This window comes from Petaurus breviceps, unplaced genomic scaffold (genome assembly GCF_028583685.1).
Source record: "Petaurus breviceps papuanus isolate PSGF00001 unplaced genomic scaffold, PetGlider_PUasm1.0 186, whole genome shotgun sequence".
Lineage (NCBI taxonomy): Eukaryota > Metazoa > Chordata > Mammalia > Diprotodontia > Petauridae > Petaurus > Petaurus breviceps.
The window spans coordinates 43,243,602-43,256,608 of record NW_027185798.1 but is presented as its reverse complement, the minus strand read 5'-3'; the positions used below and the strand labels follow the sequence as shown (position 1 = coordinate 43,256,608).

Here is a 13,007-nt window from a genome sequence, read left to right as displayed (position 1 = left end):
ATCCATCCATCCATCCATCCATCCATCCATCCATCCATCCATCCATCCATCCATCCATCCATCCATCCATCCATCCATCCATCCCAGAGTAAGAAACCTCAAAACAAATGAACCTCAGAGGCCAAGAAGTGAAGGAAGCCAAGCTGAGCAGCAGAGAAAGCAAGACTTAAGCAACTGCTCTGAGCCCCAGAGCAGGCCCTACAGGCAGGACTGGTTGGTTGGAGGTGTGAGGTGTGACTCAAGAGCCATTGAAAACAATTTATGGCAAAATCAATTACTTTCTCTCTCTCTAGCTTTGAAGCTCACCAAGTGATTTGCATGCATTGATTCAGCTGAGCCTTGCTCGGTCCCAGTGAGGTAGTCACTACAGGTTGGTTTTGGCCTGATGTAGGGGAAACAACATCAAAAACATGTAAGTCTGGAGTGGGCTAACTTAGAGAAAAGTAAAAATAACAATGATAGAGCTTTGACTGAACTATGTTTTAAGGTTCTCCGAGCACTCCCCTTCACAGGAAGTCTTCAAGTGAGAGCAGAATTCCCCCTTGCTGGAGATTTTGTAAAAGAGGTGTGCTTGGTTAGTTATTAGTTGGACTAGGTGTACTCTGAAACCCCTGATAAACTGAAGATTTACAGGATGGTACATAACTGGTTGGACTAATTTAACCCAGTTACTGTTTTGACATCCAAAGAAACAAAAAAACATGGAGACTTCCCCTGCCCTGTCCAACTCCCTGCCAAGAACTGTACCTCCTCTTGGTGGGAATTACCAAACTTTTCCTCGTGCCAGCTGGGAGCAGCAGGGAGCCAGCCAGTGAGCTGCTGGGCAGACTGTGAGGACTCTGGCCTTGAAACAACCCCTTGACGGTTTTTGGAAGCTACTGGAGGAAAAGCACTCCCTCAGGCTGTGAGATGCTCTATCTGGACTTGGAAACATTCTTTGAGACCTTCTCACAGATAAATCTGTTATGAAAAAAATGCTGGTTATTATGAACCTCCTTAACTGCAGAGAGATCCCTTAAAGGAGAAGTTTTTACCATGGGTTTTCTGCACTCCAGTCACGTATAGTTGTCTGAGAAAGAATTCTCAATTATCCTCCCTAAAAATAAGGGGAAAAACTTCCTGACAGGTGATGGATGCAAGGTCTAGGGACATGCATTTTCATACATTCTGTGTATTCATTTTGCTTGATTATGTTTATTTGTTATAAGTTTCCTCCCTTTCTTATTTTAGGTTAACAGGAGTAAGGAAAGGATTTAACAAGACTGATGCCAAAAAAAAAAGGGTCATTTTGACATTTTTGGAAATGCACAGAACTGAAGAGAACAGAAGGTCCAAAGGAAACAGACAAGCAGGAGAGTTTTGAAAGTAATGAGTAGAGTTTATTATATCCTTTTTTTTTCCCCAAGCAAGCAGTGTGAAATGGAGATTACCAATTTCATATAGAATCCCCTTTTTTTTCCTGTTCTGATGTATGAAAAATCCCCTTTTTTTGATGTTTAATTTCAGAATAAAAAATTGTTTTAAAGGAAGGAAAAGATAAACCCTTAATCCTTAGAACAGCAAGTATTTTCAAAAATCACTTTGTTTGAATCACTTTAAAATCAACTTTGGCGTACAGTTTAAAAAAAAACAAAACAACACAGATACATGCAGAAGAAAGAATACTAATGGCAAATCCAGAAAGGCTTGAGTACCAGTTCCAGCCTGGCTAATACATGATTATTCGAGACGTTTGGTAAATCCTTTGGTCTCTCTAGGCCTTAGCTTATGTGGCACAGACCGTTTAGAAGTTGGTACTTCTTTCTGGCTCACTTCTTTTTTTCCAGTTGAAGAGAAAGATGAGGAAGAGAATGTGAGAAGACTAAAGAATAAATAGAAGATCCCCCTTAGTTATAATTATATAGTAGGAGAGATCTGTGATTTAGTTGGGTGAATGTGGGATTTGAAGCTGTCCATGCCATCTTGAACTAATTCACATCTTGACCTTGGGAGCCACAATTCCTTCTTCAGTAAAATGGAAAAAGTAACATTTGCACTGCTTCCCAGAGTTGTTATAAGGATAAACTAAATCAGAGGTGGGGAACATGCAGCCTTGAGGCCACATGTGACCCTCAAAGTCCTCAAGTGTGGCCCTTTGACTGAATCCAAACTTCACAGAATAAATCCCCTTAATAAAAGGATTTGTTCTGTAAAACTTGGACTCAGTTAAAAGGCCAAATCCAGGGACCTAGAAGGCCACATGTGACCTCGAGGCTGCAGGTTCCCCACCCCGGAACTAGACCAATAAACTAAGCAAACATTTATTAAATACCATAAATATGGACCAGGCTATAGATGACACAATCCTTTGCCCTCAAGAGGGGCATTGTAAGGAGGGAGTCAATAGGTACGTAGATAGTTATACCCAAAGCAAATGAGATGGAAGTATTCGTGAGAATTTTTATCCATTAGGCAATACACATTAAGCACCTACTATGTGTCAGGTGAGGTGCTAAGCTCTGAGGTCACTATCAGAAAAATCTGATTCTACCTAGTCTAATGTAAGCTTGATGCTTAGCTTATGTTCCATAAATATTGATGACTGATTCTTGTCACAGTTTTCCTTCCTTAGACAGGCAAGCACAGGAAATCTGGTAAGTTACCAGTTTCCTTTCTTTCTTTTTTTTTTTTAATTCTTTGCAATTTAGGGTACCCCCAATACCTGGTTGGAAGTATGTTTTCCTTTCTCTTTTTGTGTCTCTGTCTTTGTCTCTCTCTCCCTTTCCCCCTCAGAACCTCCCCCCAGTATATACTCCCCTCATCCCCTTTTCATTTAAAGGATAATGTCCTGGACATACAGGTCAGGTCAAGATGTTATATCAGAAATACTTTAGTTAGACTTACCCCTCCCCCTCAATGCAGTCCTTTCATGCAAAACAGCTCACATGATGGAAACCAGCAGAGAAAAGAGAGACAAACTGTCTCTAGTCCTTGAGAAAATGGAAGAAGAAGAGGAGGAACAGGACAAAAACCTTTGGGGTAATTTCACTTTACAGTAAGCCTCTTGGGGAACAAAGCTTCCTGGGCTTTTCCTTTGTCACTTTCTAGTCCCTTTTGTGAGAAAGCTCAAAGAGATTGATGACTTCAGCACAAACCTAGGGACCTGGTCTAGCTGCTATTCAGAAGAGAGAGCCTAAGAATCCATTCCAAGATGTCTCCATAGCCATCAAAGGGAGAAGAGAACAAACAGATGGGCAGAACCAGTGAACCATGAGGACGTTTGGAGACCAGAAACTCTTGGGACTTCAGTTTTCTATTAAACCTCAATCTCCTATTAAGTCAAATGGGGAGAAACACTCCTTCTCTTGCAGGACTGTGTTTAGAAGAATAAATGAAATAAACAAGCAATGCGGGCTCCTGAGAAGAAATAATGTCTACCAGCTACTCCTGATTCATTGCCTTTATCTCTGTTTCCCCTCTTCTTCATTTGTATTACTTGAATATTTTATTGGAATTTATAAATTTGTTTTGCAAACATTTAAAGCGCTCTGTAGATGTATGTTTTTATTACCTTTCCCTTTCATTTTTATTAAATTATAAACGTTAAGAGGGGAGCCATTCTCTTTCTTTCCCAGCATGCTCCCTAGGTAACATTTAATGACAGCCCACTGATAAAATGTAAAAATGTTTACAAGTCATTCCATCCTCCCTCATTTCCTCTCTTTCTCCACTCCATTTCTCCTTCCACTTCTCCAGATCCTGTTTTGGTCAGACTCAGACTGTTTTCTACATGATGCCAAACATCTAGTCAGTTCAATAATGATGTTGATGATGATGACACTAATAATGGCAATAAATAATAATACATCAAATCCCTTAGGGGTGGGGATGTGAGATGAAGGAAAAGGAATGTATAGATGTTATGGCTGATAACAAGGCTCCGGATAACATCCTAAAAGAGGAATTTGAGGCCATTAAAAGGAAGAGTTGTTGGGTCCAATCCTCCACATGCGCCATCTTAAAGAGAAGTGAAGGTTTCCCTACTCTCCCCTCCCCTCCCAATTATTTCTATGACCAAGAGTCTGATGCCAGAAATCCTGTCTAAATTGGAGCTTCATTCCTTTTACTTCATCTTTTGATCCCTATAAAATTGTAAATTTCTTTGGAACTGGGACTGCCAAGAAACTTGAATGTCCCTGTGCTCCCACCCCTTTTTGGAGAGGGTTTTTGGGGGGTGAGGCATTGGTAAGAGTACTGAGAACACTGGCTACTTAGGGGGAAGGGGCATGGAGATCTAGGTGAGAAACATCCCCTTACAATTCAGACTGACACCTTCTCTGGAACTGACTTTGAATCTTAGGGAGGGCACTGAGAGATTAAGTAATTTGCCCAGGGTCACAGTCCATTCATGCCAGAGGTAGGATATAAACCCAGATTTTGCTGACTCTGAAGCCAGGTGTTATACCAAACTGCCTTTTTTTGTTGTTATCGTTGCTGTTGTTGAATTGTTTCTGTTATGCCTGACTTTTCATGACCCTATTTGGAGTTTTCTTGGCAGAGATACTGGAGTGGTTTACCATTTCCTTCTTCAGTTTATTCGACAGATGAGGAAACTGAGGCAAAGAAGGTAAAGTGACTTGCCCAGGGTCACACAGCTAGTGTCTGAAGCCAGGTTTAAACTCAGTAAGATGAGTCTTCCTGACTCTAGGCCTAGCACTCTATTCACTGGACTGTTTCAAAACTGTTTCAAAACATACACAAAACTGACACAAGAGTTGAAAAAAAATCAGGATGCACTCTGGGACTGGTGTAATTTATTTTGTTTAAACCTTGAGGATTGACCAATCACTTTGACTATTTCTGCAGACATGTCTCCACTGTGTGGAGGGAACAGGAAGGAAGTGGGGAGAAGAGCCTGGCCAGCTTACATCACAGTCTTTGTCATAATGCTTCTAATTACTGACAAACTAGACTATTCTCTGAACCTCATTTCTCATTGTCTTCATGTCTCTGATCCCTTCATCTCCTCATCTCCATGCTAAGAATAGGTTCCATCACAAAGTGATGTGCTATAAAATGTTTAACAACCAGGGGAGGGGAAAAAATGTACACAGACACATTTTTCAATTTAATTTGTGAGATTTTAACCATTACTTGAAGGGAGAGGAAAACTGATGGTAGAAATGGGAGGAGTCATCCTAGTCATGGGACAGAGGTGCCCAAGAGATGAGAGCAAAAACAAGAATGAGGTAAGAGGGGGCGGCCAGGTAGCACAGCGAGTAAGAGCACCGGCTCCAGTTTTGAGAAGACCTGGAAATCGAATCCCAGGCTCAGACACTTAGCACCCACCCAACCCAGAAACACCTGGCCGTGTAACCTTGAGCAAGTTACTTAACCCCGATTTCTTAAAAAAAAAAAAAAAGAATGAGGTAAGAGGAGCATTTCAGGTGGGTATGTAGAGTGGAATTAGATAAATCTCAAAAGGTAGATTGGGGCCAGGCTGTGGAGGGCTTTGGATGGCAAAAATGTTTGGACTTAATTCTGTGGACCAATGGGAGCTCCTGTAAGAGTGGCACCACACTTTGCACTTGGACAGGCAAGAATCTCACCTTCAACAGGAAGGTCTTTCCTGATCCCCTTCCCCCTTCCCCCCACCGCTCCCTGCCTCCCCACCTTGTGTTGAATTATCTTTCATTTATTTTGTATTTATTCTCCATAGACCTACCTGTGTATATGTTACTTCTTCCACTTGAATGCTTGAATGTGAGATCCTTGAGATCAGGGACTTCCATTCTTTAGCTTTGCATGTACAGTACCCAGCACAAGGCTAGGCTTTGTTAATTAACCAAAGGTCATCTCCAGTTGTCCTGATGTGTATCTGGCCACTGGACCCAGATGGCTACAGAGAAGAAAGTGAGGCTGGTGACTGTGTACTTCCCTCCCACACTTGAATCTGATTCATTTGCATGTCATGGTCCTCTTTGACAACGAAGGACAAACAACAGCATATCTGGGCAGTGGTGTGATGAGTAGATAGACTGGAGGCAGGGTGACTTAGATAATAATATTTTAGTTAGTAAACTATCACAACAGTGTAGACAAGGTGGGTCTACCAGAGCATCAGGAACAGAGATACTACCTACAGCAGGATGCATCAATGATCACCAGGGTCTATTTCTCCTAGGGAGCAGGAGATGGGGGTGGGGAGTGGAGAGAAGGTAAGCCCTTCCTATTTCTCCCTGCAGTCCCAGCTGTCATTCTTTTGTCCCCTTTCTCCTTCAAATTCTACCATGGTTGCTTTCTGATCTCACACCTCATATGAATTAATTCATTCTAATATGTTGAGTCAGGAAGATATTAGAAGGACTTAACCTCCTTCCCACCCCCAACAGACTGATCATTGATTAACAGGAAATAGCATGCAATGCCACTCTGGTATGGCAAGTGAGTCTCTTCGTCCTGATCAAAACCTTAAGACCACCCCATAGTGCTTGGCACATAGTAGGAGCTTAATAGAGGTTAGTTAATTAATAGTAATGCTATAATATCATTTATTATAGATCAGAGTGTATCTCTATTACCATGGTATCCCTGATGCTCAGCACTGACTATGTACATAGCCCTGTTCTAGGATGTGAAGATTTAAAAAATGAAAGTCCTTGGTCTCCAGGAGCTTGCATTCTATTGGGCACCCATTTAATTCTGCAGAATTGACTATTACAGGAAATCCTACTGCCCCAAAGTTCAGTAGATGAACCAATTCTAACATCGTCTTAAAGAACTCACTGTCTCTGGTAATGTTTTCATGAACATCATTTTTTTGTGGCAAAGACTGACATGGTACTTCATTAGGACTCATTTTTGTGTTTCTGTTGGGAGAGATGGCTCATTCTTTATCTTAGGACTGGAAAATGTTTTAGAGGTCAAATAGTCCAGCCTGCCCTTATTTTACAGATGCAGAAACTGAGACTTACTGTGGTTGTTACTACCCCAAGGTCACATAGAGAGCCAGGATTCAAACTCAGGTTCTTTGACTCTCAATTCCCACCAGACCTGTCTTTTGCCTCTCTCTTTTTTTTTTTTTATCCCCCAGCATTTAGCATAATGCCTGACACATGGTTTTTGTTCACTTGTGTCAGACTCTTCATGACCCCATTTGGGATTTTCTTCATGAAGATACTGAAGTGTTTTGCCATTTCCTTCTCCATTTTTTTTTTTTTTTTTTTTTTTGGGGCAGTTGAGGTTAAGTGACTTGCCCAAGGTCACACAGCTAGTTTTTGTGTTAAGTGTCTGAGGCCGAATTTGAACTCAGGTCCTCCTGATTCCAGGACCAGTGCTCTATTCACTGCGCCACCTAGCCACCCCTCCATTTCACTTTACAGATGTGGAAACTGAGGGAAACAGGGTGAAGTGACTTACCCAGGGTCACATAGCTAGTAAGTGTCTGAGGCTAGATTTCAACTCAGGAAGATGAGTCTTCCTGACTTCAGACCTGGAGCTCTGTCCACTGCACCACCCAGCTACCCCTAGGAGGTGATTAATAAATATTCACTTATTGATTGCCATATTGTGATGGTCCTGATTTTCCTTCCATTCAAATAAGCATTTATTAAGCACCACTGTACTAGATGCTATGGATACAAAGAAAAACTGAAACAGTCTGCCTTTACTTCCATTCTCTTAGGAGGGAGCATGTACACAGACAATGTATACATAAATATATCTGAAGTAAATACAAAGCAGTTCAGAGATGGAGGATTGAGGGGTTGAGAACCTGAGCGACTGTCCTTGTGTAGGAGGTGAAGCTAAAAAGTGCTGGAGTCCAAGAGGTGGAGGTGATAAGGAGGAGGATTCCACATATAGGGTGCTGCCTGTGCAGAGGCATGGCGGTGGGGAATGGGACGTTGCCATTATTCTTGTTTGCGTGGAGTGTGGAGTTGCCAAGGGGGATTCGTGTGAGATCAGCCAGGAAAGAGCTTGAAGCCAGACCAAGAAGGCCTTTAAATGCCAAACAGATGAGCTTGTATTTTATCTTAAAGACAAGAAGAGTTACTTAAAATACTTAAGCAGGGGATTGTCCTGTTCAGAACTATACTTTAGGAATATCACTTGGCCAACTGTATGGATGGATTGGAGTGGGGAGAGGCTTTGCTTCCTCCCACTTCTCCCAGTCTGCCTTTGCTGGCCTGAAGTGACAGTGATTTTCCTTAAGTGGAGGTCTCAAGGTGAGCGAATGCCACCCCCTCAATAAACTCCAGGGATTTCATAGAATCCCTAGGATCAGATAGAAATTCCTTGGGCATTACAAGCTCTTCAAAACCTGATGAGGTATTGAAGTTTCCTTTCCAGCCTTATAACATTGTATATTTCCCTTCCCAAACTATGTAGACTAGACTAGCCGAAGTGGGCTTCTTAACACCTTCTCCATGCCTTTGCATTGATTAACTCACCCCCATCGCCAGAATGCATGTCTTTTTCTCTTGTTTTCTTGGATAGTTGGCTTAAGCATTACCTTTTGGATAGTCTTATCTATCCCCCACTCCCATTGTCTTCTTCTCCCACTCTCAATTACTATATCTCTATATTGAACATTTTGTATATGCTTTTATGTGTTCTTTGTTGTCTCCCCCATAGAAGGTAAGCTTCTTAAGGGCAAAGACTGTTTACTATTACTTTTTACCTAGCATTCTGTAATACTGGTGGTATGTACTTAATAAACACCTATCAGTTCATTGGAGGATGTGGTAAATCCATCTTTGCTATGCTTAGAGTCCCTTTCTTCTTTCCCTTACACTGTAAATCTTAACAATCTGGGGGGGGGGAGGAAGTAATTGAACAGATCTGATTTTTAGCTTTGGAATTCTTGAATTTAAAGGTCAAAGATACAGGAAAATGAGATGACCTTAAAGCATAGAAGAGTATGTGTTTGTAGGGGTTGAGGAGCGGGGCTAGTTTAAGGGACTCAGGATGAAGACACTTTTCAGGGGATAACAAAAGACCTTTCCACCCTTCCAACCAAAATTGCTAGGGAAAAGCTTCAGTCTCTCTTGCCACACACCCCTTTAAATTACTGCCTTACCACTATCATCATGATTAATTTCATTAATGATCAACTCTTATAGTTGGGCATTTTGTTCCTAAGAAGAGTGGAGGAATTCTTGACTTCAGGAAAGCTGGGAAGCTGGCACCCTCATGGCCACTTTATTAGGCTATAAAGCTAGAGAGAAAAACAACTGGGGGTGGGGGCAGGTGAAAGTCCTTAGGAAGAACTTTCTTTCCATTATAGTGAAATGAAGGGGGCAAAAGCTGGGATTCTAAGCTTTGCTTTTAAAGCAGATCTGAAACAGAGCAACAATTCTCATTTTCTTAGGTATCAATAGGACTTTGACCTGAATTCATTCAATTAAATTTCTTTGCTGGAACATACTGGGTATACTTTGAAGGTCATTCAATTCAAATGGATGCCTCTGCAAAATCCTGCCAGTGCTGAGTAGAGTAGGAATACACAGATGAAAAACCACAGTGTCATTGCCCTTAAGAAGGATGAGGTCTTTTTCATTGCCCCAAGTCCCAAAATCCCCAAAGCTAGTACTTTAGGCTCCTAGCAGCATATCTGGAGGAGAAGCCAGTTTGCTGCTGGTGCAGGAGTACAGATCAAGGACAGAAAGTCATCTGTGGAGTTGGAAATAAGGCAGAGAAAGACAAGAATTTATGATTCTATGACTGAAGACATTTGACTTCAAAGAAATCAAGGATAAAAATCTCTTAGCAGTTGAATTAGATGCCCCCTGAACCCTTTCAGCTCTGCATGTATGATTGACTGATCTATGACTGGCATGCTGTTAGGGAGCTGCCTAGAAGTGGGGGGCAGGGGGTCTTGGAGTAGGACAATTGTAACTCTTTCTAGTTCTCTTACTACTTCCCTCTCATCCACTATTGTTTTCCAAGGTTGTACAGGGGGTTCAATTGTCAGGACTGGAGGACTACCTACTCTATGCCTTCTATTTTGTCAAGGAAGAAACTGAGAGCCCAGGGAAAGGAAGCAAATGGCCTTATAATCATTCTCAGCAGACTCTTTCCTCCAACACAGGCTCTGAAAACAACAATCTAATAAACATGACCAAAACATTTCTCCTTGGCTACCACTCTTCTAAATAGATTGTCTTCCCCTTCTAGACTGTGAGTTTCTCAAGAGGTCAGGGACTGTCTTGTTTGCTTATATTTATATCCCCAGGGTTTAGGGAAGTGCTTGGCACATAGTAAGTGCGTAATAAAGGCCTTCATTACTGTAAAGTGCAGGAGTTTAAACTAGATTATGTCTAAATTTTCTTATGGCTCTGAATCACTGCCTAAAATAATTCACTAAAGATGGTAGCCTAATAGGAAATAAATGGCTTGAATTATTCACATATTTCTGTGGGGGTCATTTACTTCTCTGGGCCTCAATTTCCCCATCTGTAAAAACATGAAGGATTGGATTAAAAGATAGGTCAAGCTTCCTCTTGCTCTAAATTTCTTTTTTTTCCTTGCTCTAAATTTTTCTGCTTCTATTTCTGAGCAATAGGACATTCACAAAATGAGAGCTCAGTTTAAACAATCAGTATAGAAATACTTTAAACAAGGACAGTTAATGGATTTGCTAATAATCCTCCCAATTTGCTTTAGTAAAGAAATAATATAGGGAAGGTGACCAGTTGACTGACTGAATTTCTTACTTCCTAGTGCTTTAAGTGAAAAGCCTAAAAACATTACTACAAACCAACTGCAAAGGCATAGTTCATTTATTTCTGTTTACAGGATCCAAGAATCCAAGATGTCCTATTGGATATTTCATGGGCCTGGTTGTAGCTTTCACACTCCCTTCTGATTTCCAGAGTTTGGAGGCTTTTTGTTTTGTTTTGCTCCGAAGAAGCCAGATGTTGCCTTATTTTGTCTTTCCTTCCTCAATTCAAGAGCTGTGGTCTATCTGAACGGCCCTATTCCCATCCTGGGATTGGAAGACAAGAGCTGGGGGAAGGGAGCAGGAAGAGAAGAGGGTTGTCTAACACTTACAGTGGGAAACACAATACAAAAGAGTCTTCCTGCTAGATAATATAGAAAAAAAAAACCATTCCAGTGTGCTATGAATGTGCATATTTAATTAACATAGATTCTCTTTCTATGTTCAATAACCCCCCAATTTTGAATGTATAAAATATACTTATACAACTTCCTCATATTATTTTTTTAAATTTTTTTTCAATTAACAAGTTTATTTTCTCTCCTTTCCACATTCCCTCTATCCCAGTGAGAAAGAAAAAATAAATTAAAAGAGAACAAAACAATTTTAACAATTCAAGAGACAAGAAAGGCCTGCAGGAGACAACAAGAGGAAAATTAGGCACCATCCAGTATCTAGCTAAAAACCAAGTGGCTTGTTAGCTTTTCTTACTAATGGTAAATATATGAACAAAACAGTAAAATAATGGCACATTCAGGAAAGTAAAAGGAAAAATAATGCCAGCAATTCCTTACTTATGAGTGCCTACTTATGCAGGTATGATCTTGGGCAAGTCACTTTACCTCTCTAGGCCTCAGTTTCCTGATTTGTAAAATTAGGAAGGTTCAGCCAGATGACCTCTGAGGTCCCTTTCAACTTTCAATCTTTTTTTTTTGCAGGGGGGAAGGTAGGGCAATTGAGGTTAAGTGATTTGCCCAAGATCACACGGCTAATTTTGTGTTAAGTGTCTGAGGTCACATTTGAACTCAGATCCTCCTGACTCCAGGGCTGGTGCTCTATTTACTGCACCACCTAGCCTCCCCCTCAACTTTCAGTCTTTACTCCTGTGATTTTAGGAACTTAGGTTTGCTTGTAGTCACAATTCAGCCCAGGTGATTCACTCCTTCATTTGGCATTTAAAGCTGCTCAAAATCTGGCTGCAGTCTACCTTTCAGGGCTTTCCCCTCCTCTCCCCCCAATATATTCTCTGTCAGTCATTCGATGGTCCAGCCCATGTTCCACTCTATGTGTTTTCCTTGACCACTTGCCTTTTCAGCAGTTATTCCACCATTCCTGTAATGTACTTCCTCCTTACCTCTGCCTCTTGACTTACTATTATAAGCTCAATGTGTCATCCCCTACAAGGAGACCTTTTCCAATCCCCTTTGTTCGTATACTCCCTGTCCTTAAATGTTAGAAAGTGAAGAACAATGAAGAAGTCTCTTGATGAGGGTGAAAGAGGATAGTGTGAAAGCTGGCTTGAAGATTAACATAAAAAACCCCCAAAACCAACACCTAAAATCATGGCAACTGGACCCATCATTGTCTGGCAAACAGAGGGAGAAGAAATGGAAGCAGGGTCAGATTTTGTATTGGGCTCAAGGATCAGTGCAGACAATGACTGCAGACATATTCCTTGGAAGGAAAGCTATGACAAATCTATACAGGCTACTAAAAAGCAGAGATATCACCTTGCCAGCAAAGGTCCTTATCATCAAAGCACTGTTTTTTTCAGTAGCAATGTATGGATGTGAGAGTTGGACTATTAGTAAAGTTGAGCACCACAGAATTGTGGTGCTGGAAAAGACTCCTTTTTTTTGTCTTTTTGGAGGGGGGAAGGCAGGGCAATTGGGGTTAAGTGACTTGCCCAAGGTCACACAGCTAACAAGTGTCAAGTATCTGAGGTGACTTTGAACTCAGGTCCTCCTGACTCCAGGGCCTGTACTCTATTCTCTGCACCACCTAGCAGCCCCTGGAGAAGACTTTTGAGAACCCCTCAGACAACATGAAGATCAAATCAGTGTAATGGGAATGCAAATTTGGAAGATCTTCCCTGCCCCTAGGCTAAAGTGCACCTGAAGCCTTGGGTGGGAGGCTTGTTTTTCAGTAGATACTTCTTGATTGGCCAGTGAGTCAATAAGGTTGTTACATTCTCTGAGCCAGGAGAAGGCTATATAAGCCCTGATGTGTAGCTTTGTTTTGGGGACTCACTTTGAGAAGTGTTCTGTGATTTGATCTGAATTCTGGGAAGCCGTTGTTGAGAGTCCTC

The 13,007-nt window shown here is 41.4% G+C and overlaps 1 long non-coding RNA gene across 1 annotated transcript in view; it reads left to right on the top strand.

Moving 5' to 3' along the window:
* The window catches only part of LOC138162851 (uncharacterized), a 5,738-nt gene extending 2,152 nt beyond the window's left edge, over nt 1–3,586 (top strand). The window contains exons 2-3 of the long non-coding RNA XR_011168733.1: nt 294–412; nt 1,231–3,586. This is a non-coding gene — a long non-coding RNA (uncharacterized lncRNA). The remainder of the gene's footprint in view (nt 1–293; nt 413–1,230) is intronic.
* Nucleotides 3,587–13,007: the final 9,421 nt, after the last annotated feature.